The sequence below is a fragment of the Lissotriton vulgaris genome, chromosome 7 (assembly GCF_964263255.1).
Source record: "Lissotriton vulgaris chromosome 7, aLisVul1.2, whole genome shotgun sequence".
Taxonomy (NCBI): domain Eukaryota; kingdom Metazoa; phylum Chordata; class Amphibia; order Caudata; family Salamandridae; genus Lissotriton; species Lissotriton vulgaris.
This window is the reverse complement of record NC_141695.1, coordinates 140,477,852-140,494,303: the sequence shown is the minus strand read 5'-3', so window position 1 is coordinate 140,494,303 and position 16,452 is coordinate 140,477,852.

The following is a 16,452-nucleotide window of genomic DNA, read 5'->3' as shown; positions in this document are numbered from 1 at the left end:
AGAGCCCGACGAGACCCGGACTCCCAGACCTCTCCGACCTCTACCTACATCTGCAGCACAGCTGAGATCCGTGGGTGCGACGAGACACGTGGGACCGGCCATCTTGAAAGAAGCAGCATTTAGCTCCAGCACGATGTCTGAGGTAACCTCGTCCAAGTGCTTTGGGGACTGAGAAGCCCCGACCCCGAGCAGCTCCTGCACCGAAGACCAGCCCTCCAGTATCCACAAGATCTGCGTGGGGCCCTTCTGCCTGTTTGCTGCTCGACGCGTTGTCTGGTCACTTGCCGGCTGGCTAGTGACCTCCTAGACGACGAACCTTGAAATCTTCACTGCTGGTCTGGTTGCTCCAGACTGGCCCTTGCTCCCTTCCAAAAGAGGAGCACCCCGGACCCTCCTGGTCCACTCCAGACGCCGTTTCCACTCACCGCGTGGGTTGCCTTTGCCAAGGCCTGTTGACTCTGACCACCCTGACTCCGGCAGGAACGGTCGCTCCCTCAGCTGGTATCGTAGCGCCTGCCTTACTTGCATACCTGCTGCTTTGTTCACTGCTGGAATCGTAGCGCCTGGCTAATTAGCATACCTGCTGCTTTGTTTAGTGCTGGAGTCGTAGCGCCTGGCTAATTAGCATACCTGCTGCCTTGTTTAGTGCTGGAGTCGTAGCGCCTGGCTAATTAGCATACCTGCTGCCTTGTTTAGTGCTGGAATCGTAGCGCCTGGCTAATTAACATACCTGCTGCCTTGTTTAGTGCTGGAATCGTAGCGCCTGGCTTATTTGCATACCTGCTGCTTTGTGATATCAGCGTAGCGCTTTACTTGCCTGCAGTGTAGTTTGGTGCCTGATTGGAACTTGCTGCTTGCTCCTGCACATGTGCTTCTGTAGCGCTTATCTGCTGGTGCGCTGTGAGTGGTGTGAGGAGCTTTTGCCCCATTGTGACGGTGCTTCTGTCCACGTTTAGCCTGTTTACTCAGAAACTCACCCTGGTTTCACTTTAGCCTTGCTGCCGCCATTTGCTGATTGTGCCTCGTCCCAGCCCGTAGCTCCACCCCGCTCCCGCCTCCCAGCTGACCCGCCCTCACACGGACACAACAGGAAGGAGCCGGCTGCCCCAGCGCTGTGACCACCCTGACTCCGGCAGGAACGGTCGCTCCCTCAGCTGGTATCGTAGCGCCTGCCTTACTTGCATACCTGCTGCTTTGTTCACTGCTGGAATCGTAGCGCCTGGCTAATTAGCATACCTGCTGCTTTGTTTAGTGCTGGAGTCGTAGCGCCTGGCTAATTAGCATACCAGCTGCCTTGTTTAGTGCTGGAGTCGTAGCGCCTGGCTAATTAGCATACCTGCTGCCTTGTTTAGTGCTGGAATCGTAGCGCCTGGCTAATTAACATACCTGCTGCCTTGTTTAGTGCTGGAATCGTAGCGCCTGGCTTATTTGCATACCTGCTGCTTTGTGATATCAGCGTAGCGCTTTACTTGCCTGCAGGGTAGTTTGGTGCCTGATTGGAACTTGCTGCTTGCTCCTGCACATGTGCTTCTGTAGCGCTTATCTGCTGGTGCGCTGTGAGTGGTGTGAGGAGCTTTTGCCCCATTGTGATGGTGCTTCTGTCCACGTTTAGCCTGTTTACTCAGAAACTCACCCTGGTTTCACTTTAGCCTTGCTGCCGCCATTTGCTGATTGTGCCTCGTCCCAGCCCGTAGCTCCACCCCGCTCCCGCCTCCCAGCTGACCCGCCCTCGCTCCGCCCCCCCACTTTCCATTTATGTTAGTAGGACCTACGCGCAGCGTGCACGTGCAGCGATCGCGCCCAATCCGCGCCGAAGGTGCGCCAAAGGTAAGCCCGTGTACGCCCGTCCGCGCCTGGACCGCGCCCAGTGCCAGGACCCCTGGCCCTCGCATTGCCCAGCCCTCCCGCATTACCTACGATGCCACCACCCTCCTAGCCCTTAACCCCGGCCGCTACCCCAACTGCGTCCAAGCCGCTCCTGGACACACCCATGGACCTTTCTCATGCTACTCCTGCAAATTCACCGGCACCGTCAACAACTCCGCTACGATCACACCACAGATCCCCGACCCCAACCACCTACAATGCATCTTGCTCAACACCCGATCGGTCCACAGGCACGCCATTGACCTATGGAATCTACTAGACACCATCTCACCGGACGTCGCCTTCCTCACAGAAACATGGATGAACGCCTCCTCCGCCCCAGACATCACCATTGCCATCCCAGAAAATTATAAGATCATACGCAAGGACCGTACCGGCCACACAGGAGGAGGAATCGCTATCGTCCATAAGAAATCCATCCACATCTCAACCAGCTCTGACGTCAATCTCGCCAACTCTGAACACCTTCACTTCCAGATCCACATCGACCCCAAGACCACACTCAGAGGCACCCTCCTTTACAGGCCACCAGGACCCCGCGCACAATTTAGTGAGGACATCACAGACTTCATCACTCCACACGCGCTCCCCTCCAAAGATTACATCCTTCTGGGAGACCTCAATTTTCACATTGAAAAGAACAACGACCGCAACTCCACCACCCTTTTGGACAACCTCGCCAACCTCGGACTTAAACAACTGGTCACTTCCCCCACCCACATCGCAGGTCACACTCTCGACCCTATCTTCACCTCCAGCAACCATGTCTCCTTCAGCCACACTACGGCTCTCCTCTGGACTGACCACAGCTGCGTTCACTTTACCTACAACAAGCCCAAACCCAACAACCACCCCCAACCAACTCTGCAAAGAAACTGGAACAAAATCACCATCGACCAGATCTTCTCATCGCTTCTTCTAAACCCCCCAGCCCACTCCTCAAACCCCGACCAAGCCGCCACCAACCTCACCCTATGGTTATCCAACAGCGCCGACATCCTAGCACCACTGAAAAAACGACATAGCAAACTTGGCAGCAAGAAGGCCTCATGGTTCAACGATGATCTTAAGAAATCCAAGAAACTCTGCCGCTCCCTTGAGAAGGCCTGGAAAAAAGACCCAACCACCGGCACCAAGGACGCCTTCAAAAACGCCACCCGCATACACCACCAACTGATCCGAAAGGCCAAGAAAACCGCCTTCAAGGACCGACTAGATAACAACGCCCACAACAGCAAGGAACTTTTCAACATCGTCAAGGAATTTACCAATCCATCGGCCAACTCTAACGACATCACCCCCTCTCAAGCCCTCTGCGACTCCATAGCTTCATTCTTCCACAACAAAATTGCAGACATCCACAACAGCTTCGACGACCAACCCGGAGACCAACCCACCCAACCATCTGCTGGACCTTCACCCCCCTCGAACATCCTTAATGACTGGAACCCAATCTCCACTGAGGACACCATCCGCCTGATGAACTCCATCCACTCAGGATCCCCCACAGACCCATGCCCTCACCACATCTTCAACAAAGCAGACTCCATCATAGCACCGCACCTCCGAGACGTCATCAACTGCTCCTTCAACTCCGCCACCTTCCCGGAAAGCTGGAAACACACTGAACTCAGCGCCCTTCTGAAAAAACCCACAGCGGACCCCACCGAACTCAAAAATTACCGCCCCATCTCGCTCCTTCCATTCCCGGCCAAAGTCATCGAGAAAGCTGTCAACAACCAGCTCGCCGCCTTCCTCGAAGCCAACAAATCCCTCGACTCCTCACAGTCCGGCTTCCGAGCAAAACACAGCACTGAGACCGCCCTAATCGCAGCAACAGACGACATTCGAACTCTATTGGACAATGGAGACACAGTCGCCCTCATCCTCCTCGACCTCTCCGCAGCCTTTGACACAGTCTGTCATAGCACCCTTCTTCAGCGCCTCAGAAACATCGGAATCCAAGGAAAAGCACTAGAATGGATCACCTCGTTCCTCACCGGAAGAACCCAGAGAGTCCGCCTTCCACCATTCAAGTCAGAGGCCACTGAAGTCATCTGCGGCGTACCACAAGGATCCTCACTCAGCCCCACCCTTTTCAACGTATACATGAGCCCCCTCGCGGCCATCGCCCGCCAACACAACCTCAACATCATCTCCTACGCAGATGACACTCAACTGATCCTATAACTCACCAATGACCCTAGCACCGCCAAAACTAACCTACACGAAGGAATGAAAGAAGTAGCCGAATGGATGAAACACAGCCGTCTGAAACTGAACTCGGATAAAACAGAAGTCCTCATCTTAGGTACCTCCCCCTCCGCATGGGACGACTCTTGGTGGCCAGAAGCCCTTGGAAAAGCACCCATCCCGACAGACCATGCTCGTAACCTGGGCGTCATCCTGGATTCCTCACTTTCAATGAACAGACAAGTCAACGCAGTCTCCTCATCCTGCTTCAACATTCTTCGCATGCTCAAAAAAACATTTTGTTGGATCCCCACCGAAACTAGGAAAACGGTCACCCACGCTCTGGTCACGAGCCGACTGGACTATGGAAATACCCTCTACGCCGGTACTACCGCTAAACTCCAGAAAAAACTCCAACGGATCCAAAACGCCTCAGCCAGGCTCATATTAGACATTCCGCGTAAAGAACATATCTCTGGTCACCTGAAAAACCTCCACTGGCTTCCCGTCAATAAGAGGATCACTTTCCGGCTCCTAACCCACGCACACAAAGCACTCTACGAAATCGGACCAGAATGCCTCAACACACGACTGTCCTTCTACACCCCCTCCCGCCAGCTACGATCATCCAACCAAGCCCTTGCCACTGTACCTCGCATCAACAAAACCACCATGGGAGGTAGATCCTTCTCCTACCTGGCAGCTAAAACCTGGAACTCACTTCCCACTTACCTTCGACTTACCCAGAACCACCTAGCATTCAGAAAGCAACTTAAAACGTGGATATTTGACAAGTAATTCCCCACCCCTCCTCAAGCGCCTTGAGACCCTATGGGTATGTAGTGTGCTATATAAATTCTCTGACTTGACTTGACTTGACTTGAAGCCGACACGGCTGACAGTGAGAGCCTGCGTGGGACAGCTCGTGCCTCCATCCTGGTCGTCGAAGACGCCACCTGGTGGTCAAAGTGGCTGCAGAGACAAGCGTCCACCCTCACCTGATCGCGACGACGACATCTGGTTCCACTCGTGGTTCCACTCCAGTCACTGGCTAGTGGCTTTGAACATTGTCCCCTCTGCTTTCAGGTTCATCTCTTCACTGATCCACCCTTGGATCACACCGGACATCTTCCTCCTGATCGCCTGCAGCATCTTTTCTTCCAGGCTCCATAGACTTCAACACCGGAACCCGACACGACTTGGCACCTGTGCACCCGCAGCCTGTGGGTGAGGCAACACGAGCATTTTGGTGCTCAAGGGTAGCTTGACTCTCCTAGTGTCCAGTTCCACAGTCGTTTTAGTTCTACCTAGTCAGGATTGTCCGTACTCACCTTTTTCTTGAACTGTACTGTCCATAGACACTGTTACGCATCTCGCGTGTGAGTTCACACTCTGCACACGCGTTCCGTGGGCCTCCTATTACCTACCTAGAGTTAGTATAGCGTGGTCCCAGCGATCCTACAGCCTCTGGACAGCTCCATTCCTTTTATCGACTTTCACATTCCACTTACTTAGTATATGGTTTGTCGTGCCCCTAGGGCACCATTGTAATTTGTGCAACTTAAACGTATTTTTCCTAAGAGATTGTCATGTGCTTAGCCCTCTGATCTCATAAAGAGTTCAGAGGTGTATGTTAGTTAATAAATATCTTGTTTATTTTCATAACAACCTGTGGTGTGTCCTTTCACTTGGTATTCAAGGGGTTGTATGTGGTAAAACAGCTTGCTTCACATGCCAAAAGAGTTTAGCCTAAGACTGCTTTGTCCATGCTACCATTAGGATAGCTGGTCTATAAGGTTGACTTACAACCAATCACCATAAGGGTTGTTTGGACTGATACAAGGTGATCACTAGAACAAGTGAGCATCATATATCAGACTAACTTCTCACACTCGCCATATCTGGGCCCTCCTCCCCTTCACTGACACCCCTGCAGCTCCTCAATTCTTCTTTAGTGGCCTCTTGACTGCCTCGCTGGGGTGCTGTGCTTTGTAGTCGTGTCGGCGGGGGAGGATGCCTTTGGTTTAGGCCTCTCGACCCCGAGCTAAATTGGCGGCTCGGCCCGCTCACTGCCTCGGGGTTGGGGAGAGGATGTGCATCCCCCGGCGTGTGGCACGGAGCCCTCCCGCTCTCATCCTGTGGGACACAAGAGTCAGTCTCTGCCCTCCGTACGCGGCTGTGTGCTCATCCAGCCCTCAGGTACTCACGATGGGTCGTCTCCTCCACCTCCGGGGGTGCGCGCCTCTGGTGTACGTGGCGCGTTTCAGAATGGCGGGTTGCTCTGCTCTCTAGAGGCACTGGACACCCCTCACCCGGACACCGCCGCGTCTCTGCCTTCTCGCTGTTTTCCCGGTACCGGAGAAGTCCCTTGGGGTGGGGGACACTGCGCCTGAAACCGGCCACGGAAGATGTCGGTTCGGGAAACTCACGGGACTTGCGACCGTCTAAGCTGCAATCTTAGCCACGCCCCTACAGTCTTTTTTTATGTTATCGACTTGCTATTGTTAAACCCGATGTTTTGAGGAATGAGCCTTTCCAGCTTTGTAAAAACATTTTCTTCAAAAATATACGAAAGAGCGATTAAATGTTCTTCACAATAATTCCATGATATACATATACATATTTGGATTTGTGTGACTGGGTGAATTGGAGCCAATAAACAGACATGACTGCAACGCAATGACAAACTTACTGAAATAAAGGAGCAGTTAAATCTCAGACCGATATGTAATAAGTGGACACATTACATTAAGTGCGTTGAATACTGTAATGAGCAGAATTTTAAAATGGCTGCGCCTACCTGTGGAATTGTTCTGTCTCTGCACAAGTGGTGGGGTGGGACATAGGCTGTTCGGCACATAGGTCAAAACAATGAGAGATGGACCCAGACTTTAACAGGGTGTGAGAGGCCCTGCCCCCAACCCAAATCTCAATTGCCTCAAACCTATAACATAAATTCATTAGTCAGCTGACTCACGGACTCCGGCCACCACAGTGAGCATGTGCGTGATAGCATGATTGCTGGGCAAGCCTCAGGAGAGCCTGTGAGACACACATATCGGTCACAGTCAGGCAAACTGACAAATATGCTTTAAAGTATTTTAAAAAATCACCCAATATAATTAAGCGAGTGACCCGGGGCGCTGAGTGCCGCCCTCTACAACTGCGAGTTGAGATAGTTAACACTTACTTGCCCTAGTTATTAGACCAATGTAAAACTAGAATTCCAATGATGCATGTGAGAAATATCTGTGCCTGAAATTTGACAATGAGGTGAGATTCAAAATTTGAGTCGAGACTTAACCTCACACAATCACAGGACTGCGATGCAAGGGGTTAAAACTCAGACCGATATGTAAGAAGGGGACACATTACATTAAGTGTGTTGAATACTGTAATGAGCAGAATTTTAAAATGGCTGCGCCCACCTCTGGAATTGTTCTGTCTCTACGCAAGTTGTGGGGTGGGACATAGGCTGTTCGGTACATAGGTCAAAACAATGAGAGATGGGCCCAGACTTTAACAGGGTTTGAGAGGCAGTGACCCAACACAAATCTCAATTGCCTCAGGCCTATAACATAAATTCATTAGTCAGCTGACTCACGGACTCCGGCCACCGCAGTGAGCATGTGCGTGATAGCATGATTGCTGGGCAAGCCTCGGGAGACAATAAGAAGTCAAAGGACTATCCCTGGAAAAGGTAGTTTACGGGAAGCTATCTCACTCACTCACACTATATACTACAGATGTTATTCAAGTCACTGGTCACAAACTAGTTTATACCATTCACAGTCTTTTTATTAAAAAACGTATAGATTAAAAATTCAGTGTGAAATCAATTCGATAATACTGAAAACATGTAAAGTAAAAACATTTCATATTGTACAATAAATTAAAAAGAAAGTTAAAACATAATCATTTTTATACAGTGTATAAAGCAATAAAAGAGAATACAGTTTCTAAATTATCAACATAATCCTATCATTGTTCACAGAAAAAATTATAAAGGACGACAAAAAAGACAGATTCTTTCTAAAATGAAATGAAACCCCCTACTCTAAAACAATAACCTCTTGTTGCTACGGATTGTATGATTCATCAGCCTATACATTAATTCATACAGGTTTCCCGTATTGCAATGTGCAAAATATCGAGAATCTCCTAGGCTTGAATTCTACGGGAAAAAGCGTTGACGCGTTTCGGTGTATCTGCCCCTGGATATGGTCACACCTTCATCAGGACAGTTCAAAATCGTTCGGGGTTATGCCAGGTATCCTTCCTGTGTATTAGAAAAGGATCAATCAATATTTGATAACTTTTGTGGTTCAATATTGTTTTCTTACTTGAGCTAATGTCATTGCAAACACAGATTTATAGCCATTCGTTGAGGGCATATCAGCATTCAAATAAACATTTTACTTATGTTACTTAAGTATTTTAAAAAATCCCCCAGTATAATTAAGCGAGTGGCCCGGGGTGCTGTGCGCAGCCCTCTACAACTGCGAGTTCAGATAGTTAACGCTTACTTGCACTAGTTAATAGACCAATTTAAAACTAGCATTCCATTGATACATGTGAGAAATATCTGTGCCTGAAATTTGACAATGAGGTGAAATTAAAAATTTGAGTCGAGACTTAACCTCACACAATCACAGGACTGCGATGCAAGGGGCGGCAATCTGAAGGATAGCACCGGGCGCCACAAGCTCTAGCTACGCCTCTGAACAGCTGATCTGTATGTTTTGTCTAGGTCCTAGGGCCTGACCAGAACAGAATAAGAAGGGGCATTGTTGTTTGACCTTGCTCACAATGTTCAGACTAAATCCCAAAGGCCTGCAAAGCGTGAACACAGTGGTAGGTTTTCATTTTCAAAGGAGGCATTTGCAAAATATACTCGTGTAGTAACGTCCACACTTAGGGAAGACGACAATGTTCCCATGGGCCACGTGACAATGTGGGGGATTCATCCTCCCCCAAATGGCCGACACGTTATACATGCATATGCTTCCACAGGTGATTCTGCTTGTTTTGGGAACTTTCCAAATCGTGCAAAATGGCTACTGGACATGCGCAGTGATGTCAGATAACATGCTGAAAAGGCTGTTCTCTAACTGCTTATCCAGACTTAACAGCCCCGTAATTTGTTCCAAAAACGCTCCGGTTGTGTTGTGCGGCCAAGCAAGTCTCCAATGACTTCCATCAACACAGGTATATCAGACCCACCTGATAGTGCGGCGGTTCCAATTTTGGCAGGTGCACCAACAACCAGGTAGTTCACCCGATGCTCGAAGGCAGCAGAAGCAATGCTAGACAAGGTCATTGCCATTGAAAGAAGGCAGTGGAGAAGTGTGGCTCAATGTTTAGAGCGGCATAACCTGATGCAGAGGTCTGGCCCGGGACCAGGGTTCAATTCCCGCCTCGGCAGGTCTTGGGCTCAATTTCCTCGGACCTGATAATTCTTACCTTGGTGCCTATTCTAATCATGGGTCCCACTCTGCAACTCTGGGCAATAGCTTGCTTAATCTCCACAACAGCGCTGGGATGCCTGGCTTCACCTTGGGGGTGCCCAGGAGTGGACATTTCACAGGGAAAAGCCAGGAAGGGTTCCACAGTGGTATGCGTTACAGCGCCAGGACACCCCAGTTGGGGTATTAGTGCGCTTTACAAGTACAAATTACATTACAAAGGATGTCCTGACCCGTGGTGAGCCGATAACTACATTATTCCACTCTGTCCTCCACCCAACTGCCAATACCCCCAAACGTTCCTCCCACCACCGTTCCACCGTTCCAGGTTCTACGCAGGAAACCTACAACCCCAACATTACAACCCTACAGAAAGCCCTCTTTACCCTCCTGAGGGGAAACAGTGGGGCAAACGAACAAAGAAGTAAGAGCATGCAAATAGAACCAAGAATTTTAGGGTATATCCCAGGGCTGTGCTAAGAGAGACGGTAAGCCATCCTCTGCCAGGGGGGTGGGGTGTCAGGGACATCAGCAGACCATGCTTGCACATCTATGAATACTACTCATATCCCGAGGGGAAATGCACCTAAAGTTAATGGTTTTTAGGTCTCGCCTACGCAACGCGCATGCGCTGCTTAGGAGGAGACCTTTAGCCATCGGTCCCCTTTTTCCCCCACAACCGTGCATGTGTTCCATTGCCTTCAATGGCAACGCGTGCACGTGTGGAGATTCACTTGTGGGAGCGAGTGCCACCATGTGGCAGCAATTATCGCTCCCGCAAGTGAATTGAACAGGTCCCCCTCCTCCCCCCTGCTGCCGACCGAGGCGCCTATCCCTGCTGGGGTCAGCGTCTCACGCTAAGTTGTACTGCTTTCACTTCTGCCGCACACCAACTTTTCCCTCCCGCACCCACCCCCTCCTCCCTCCTGCGACAACCGGATTCAACTTTTCAGGTACTTTCTTTCTTTCTTTTTGTTTGTTGTATGTTTATATCGCTCAACCTCGGACCCCTCCGGCCGAAGGCACTGCAGGCTTTACATGAGCACCAGTTCAATTACACAAGAATAGATTCATATTTTTGCTGTTGTTTTTTAATCTAGTGATTTGCCCAGAATCACAAGGTGTTTGAGTTCGACGACGTCGGGACTTGAACTTGGTCCCAAATCAGCAGCGCTGGCTGTAAAGCCACATCCTTTCCCTGCTTTACAATCAATAGGAAATAGTGTAGCTTTGGTGGAGAATTTGGGGTAATAACGGGATCAGACATTAAGAAAAGTTTCCGTCATGCACGTTTGGAGTCTCTTGGCTCTGTGTGTACCGTGGCCATCATTCATAGAACGTCCTTCGTATTTATTTACCCCCCACCCCACAGCTTGGAGTATGTTGACGAGAACGTGAGCAGAACCTACTCTTCGAGGCAGAAAGGGCTATCTGCGGCCCATCCTCGTCTCTTCCCTTAGCACCGTATCCCCATGCCTGTCTGGCTGCTCTTCAAAGCCGTGGGCCAGCTTTGAATATCCGCGTGGGGTTTTAGCCTTCAAGCCTCTTCATAAAGCCCTACGTTGTTTCCTCAAAGGATAACTGCACTTCAGTCAGGTGGCCATCGCTGCGACGGTGACCACAGTGGGGGTAACCAAACCCACCCGCCAAACGATCGCAGCCTGCCCGCTCCTTTCATGGCTGGGAACAAAACAGACACATGATATTTCCTCTCACAAAGGCCACTGTGATATCGGACACCTTGAACAAGCTCGTGAAAGCTTATCATCCTGCTCCCAAATACATCTCTGCCAGTCACAGGTGCCTCGCAACATCCATCTAGGTGATAACAAGGAGAACTTCAAAGAAGGGCAGCCTTCTTTGTTTGGGAAAGGAGAACGTTATTCTAAGACAGACCAATGGCAGTGAGTGGGTGCATCTGGTGAGTGACATGGGGAAATTATGGGATTACCTTAAAGTGAGAGCTTTATCCCCCTGGATGTGGGGTGTCCGGTTAACTGTTGATCTCTGACAGTGTCGCATAATTAGTGTCTGTCTGGGATTGTAGGGTCGGGTTACCTACTTGGAGAAAAGAGGAAGTGAACTAGCAGAATAAAGGATTCTTCTGTACAGGCGCTGACAGGCCTGCAGAGAAAACGCGAGGTTTTCCTACAGAAAGGAACATCTCCAAAAAGTTGGGAGGGCTGGGCAGAGTTAGTCATGTCCGTCTTGCCTGATATTTGACTGCCTTTGCACCCAGGAGACCCAATGCTTTATCAGAGGCATGTTCTACAATCTACGAAATTCACAATTGGTCATCTTCTCCCTACCCACTACAGGAAATTGCACATTTGTCACGACTAGTGCAGAGCACAGTTTCCAATATGAAACCAGTGCCTGCTCACTATTCTGCGGTCGTGCTAGACAATATCAAATTCAAATTTCAAAGCTTTATTCGACATCAGTCATAAAAGCGTTTGCACCCTATCACTATACAATAAATACTAATCTACATACAAAAGAATTAAAACAAGAATTTAACATTTATAAGTCGAATACAATATGCTTTTGAACATTATTAAGATCAACATTGATCTTTACTCACAAATAAAAACTCTATTAAAAATAGTCATCAATACAATAGTATTGATGACTATTGTAGTAAAGTAAAGTGCGTGTTCGGATCACCCAAGCCCAGGACAAGAACTTTGCAACAGCAATTACGAACAATGGAGAACAATCAGTCTCCAGAATTCTAAGTGCCGTCGCTTGGTTACGTGTCCCCATATTGAGGCAGACAGGTCTTATCCATTTATGCCGTGGGTTTGCATATAAAGGACAACAAAACAATACATGGGAGACATGCTCAACTTTATCTTTGCAGTGGTAACAGTGCTCATCCCAGGATGTAGACCATTTCTTTTTAAACATGTTAACTGGGAGAGATCCAACTCTAAACTGAAAGTACAGTTTTCTGTCATGGGGCTTCTCAATCAAGTCCCAATATGCTTCACACAGAGGAGCCATTTTTAAGTCCAAAAAACGTCTCGACATCGAACAGCTAGTACCTTTGGCAAAAGTTCTAAAATTCACCATCTCCCAATACATCTGTTTTAGCTCGGTCTTTGAGGGAAAACAAGACACATCTTGGTTACCCCACAGGTGGTCTAGTTTTAGCTCTGTCAATAACCCTCGTAGTTTTTTCAACCAGGCTATTTTATGAAACTGGTCAAATGAATCCACATCTGTCAATGCTGTGGCATAGTGGGCTAGCTCCGGGGTCACCATTAACCGCCTCCAATATAACAGTGGACGCAACCTTGCTAGGTCCGCAATATTTTTCCTACCAAGATCCAGTTTTAAGGGAATAGTAGGCGTACTTTGCGGCACCCCTACCAAACCCCTAAGAAACTTATTTTCTGCTGTAGTCAGGTTTACTAGGTTACTAAATCCCCATAACTCTGAACCGTATAAACTGGCACTTATTGCTTTCATTTGATAGATCTCAAGCACACAATTTACCGGTTTAGTTAGAGAAGCTCTGTGTTTTAATAGTAATGCTCCTACTATTTGACTAAACTTTAGTACTGCAGTATCAGTGTGAGTCTTCCATTTCATGTTCCCCTGAATAGTTATTCCAAGGTAGGTAAAAGCATCTACATGCTCAAGGGGTGTGCCTTTATAGGTAATTGTACCCTTAAATAGTGTCAGGCAGTTCATGCACATAAACTTTGTCTTGCTAGTGTTTAATTCTAAACCTCGCAAGTCACAGAACTCCCCAAATGCATTTACCGCCTTTTGGAGGACGCTTGGTGTGCGTGATAAAATAAGCTTGTCGTCCGCAAACATAAGGACAGGAACACGCGAGCCAGCTATTGTTGGGGCATCAGAGGGGGACATTCTCAGAAAGTCTACTATGCCATTTATGTATATCGAGAACAGTGTGGGCGCTAGTACGCAACCTTGCCTCACCCCGCGCTCTACCGGGAAGGGCTCAGTTACTTCTCCCTGCGACCCCCATCTAATTTTGGCATAGTTGTTTTCATGCAATCGAATAATGAGTGTGAGGAGTTCCTGGCTAATCCCTTCGTCGGCTAAGACTTTCCAAAGCTTGTCCCTAGGGACCAAGTCAAAAGCTGACTTTAGGTCCACAAAGACAGCATACAAAGGACCATTTTTTAGGGTGACATTCCTCCAATACAAAGCAATAAAGTAAAAAACCTGGTCTATAGAGCTTGTCAAAGGACGGAACCCTGCTTGGTATGGAGACAGAATATTATTTTCATCAATCCATACTTGAAGCTTGTTCTGAACCATACGACCCATCAGTTTCTGGGCAGAATCTATAAGACTGATAGGTCTATAGTTACAGGGAAGGGATTTATCCCCTTTTTTAAAAACAGGTATAATTTCCGCTCCTTTCCGGGACAGGGGAACTTCACCACCCATTGCCAAAGCATTGGCAAGCCAAGAAAAGTATTTACACCATGCATTTCTATCATTTAAGTAAACATCTGCGGGTATACCATCCATGCCAGGTGCTCCTCCCCCCGTTACACAGTCAAGGGCAAGACTTACATCCTCTTCATTAAATACATTGTACTTGAAATAAACAGTTGGTGGCAGAGCTTCACAAGCTAGCGATTGATTACGAGCATATTGTGGTTTAAAAAATTCTAACCAATCATCGACGGCAACATGGTTTTGGGGAGAGGCAGCCGACCCTCCCCTACCCTACTTTACCTTAGACCAAAATACCTTTGAGTCTTTGGCCGCACATGCAAGTTTAAGCTCGCACCATAATTCCTCGTCCCACCGCTTCTTTGCTTGCTTTTGTGTACATCTGTAGACGTCCCTAGCTTCTCTTACAGCAGCAGCATTCCCCAATTTGAGTGCTCTACTAAGTTTGTGCCGTGCCTGTCTACAGCTTTTGTCATACCACCCCTGACAACTTTGGTGTTTTTTACCCTTGTTACTACTTGCTGGTTTTAAAAAGAATGTTTGAAGTGTAAGAAAAAGTTTGTTGTGGGCCTCCATCACAATGTCTCGGAAGTTGGTGTTACGTGAGAGTGAGTTTAGGCGGTTTACTTCCTCTCCTACTACTTTCTTAAGTTTGTCTAGCTTCCCCTCATCCTCTACTAGCTTTCCCCATTTTAGATGGCGCTGATTATTTGAACTTACTAGATCCAGGGTCACCCTTTCATCTTCTGGACTTCCCCCCCTTTCCTCTATGTAGGGCTTGAAGACCATGCACAGCGGATTATGATCGCTTTCCATTCTTTTCACTACGGACATGTCTATCGGTTTATTCCAAGCCCTGATATCTATCAGGAAATAATCAATTCTACTGCATGCCCGCCCATTATCAAACGTGTTGATTCAAGCACGATCAGAGAGTGTGCGACCATTTGCGGCTCTGAGCCCTCTGGCTAGACAGAGGCTCTTCACTTGAATAGCCACCGTACTCCATCTTTTGACTGCAGCAATCTCAAGCTGGGGGATGCCCCATTTACTGTCCTCTTCCTCAGCGAGAAATGTATCCTCCTGTCCCAGGGGTTCGAAAGTAGTGTTTAGATCCCCCCCAATGATAATAAACTGTTCTATGGGCAGGGATTCCAGCTCCTGTTCAAGGACCTTTATTACTTCTGAGGTCTTTCCCCCTTTAACCCCCCTAGCGTATATATTGAAAAGGGCTAGGCCTTCACCATTGTTCCATCTAATGATGACTGACAGAATATCCCCAGTAGGAAGCGTTTTTTGTTTAATCGTACAATTCAATGATTGACGAATCCAGATCAGCATACCACCTGAAGGTCTACTTTTACCATTTGCCACTGCAGGGATGAAAAAATTGAGGTACCCCACTCGGTGCACAGGACTTAGTGACCATGTTTCTTGGAGTAATATAATATCATACAGGTCAGTGAAGGCACACCAATCAGGTGATGTGACTTTGCTCGCTATCCCTGCAATATTCCAGGAAATGAAGGACAGTGATTGATTATCTCCTGAGGGCCCTGTTTGGACAGATCTTGGGAGATCGCTTACAGTTGGATTCTGTGATGAGATATTTGTGGCTGGCGATTTTAAGGGGCCAACCCGTGCTTCATCCAGGTGCGATACAATTGTTGGATCACTGTCGTTACCCCGGGCTGATTTACTATGCCCTTCCAGATTTAATAATCTCCCCACACTTTTCCTACTATCAGATGTTAGCTTACTATTGTCTAACTGTATCAGAGCTAAAGGACCCTCCTTACTAATGTTACCATTATCTGTTTTCACAGGGTTGGGGTGTCCTAACATATTGTGTTGGTGAGTGAGTCAATCGCACTTGTTTAAGTTTGATAGGGCGGTGAATCTGTTTGAGGTTTATACCCCAGTCACATCTTCGGGCACCTCCAACCCCGCCCCCGCTCCCACCCCCACCCCTTCTATGTGACACTGTGGTCCATTTGGTCCTCAGGACACTGGGTCTAGCAATAAAACCTCTCCTACTATAGAAGAAGTCAAGAGTAAGAGGGATAATTTCCGCTGTTCTACGTTGTGGGGGCAGAAGATTGGGTAGGATTTCAGGCAACACTTCCGGTCCTCTAAAATTAAGTACAACACAGTCGCCTGCAAATCTTTTTGGGCTATTACCTATCCATTTTACCCTTCTGGCAGTTAGTAGTTCCTCTGATAGTTTTTGTTTGCCCCAGTTGGAGATATGCATATTGTTAGTTAGCCAGTATAGGGCTTTACTTAAGAGTGATTGGGGAGACTCTATCTGTCCGTACTTCAAAGTTGGTACATTAGCTAGGACAAGGGTCAATGGGGAAGCTTCAACAACTAGTTCCATTGGTCCAGATTCCGCAAGAGGATCTTCGTTAGTCTCGGTACTAATTAATGGGTCTGTAGAGAGGTTACTGTTCGTTGCCAAGCAAGG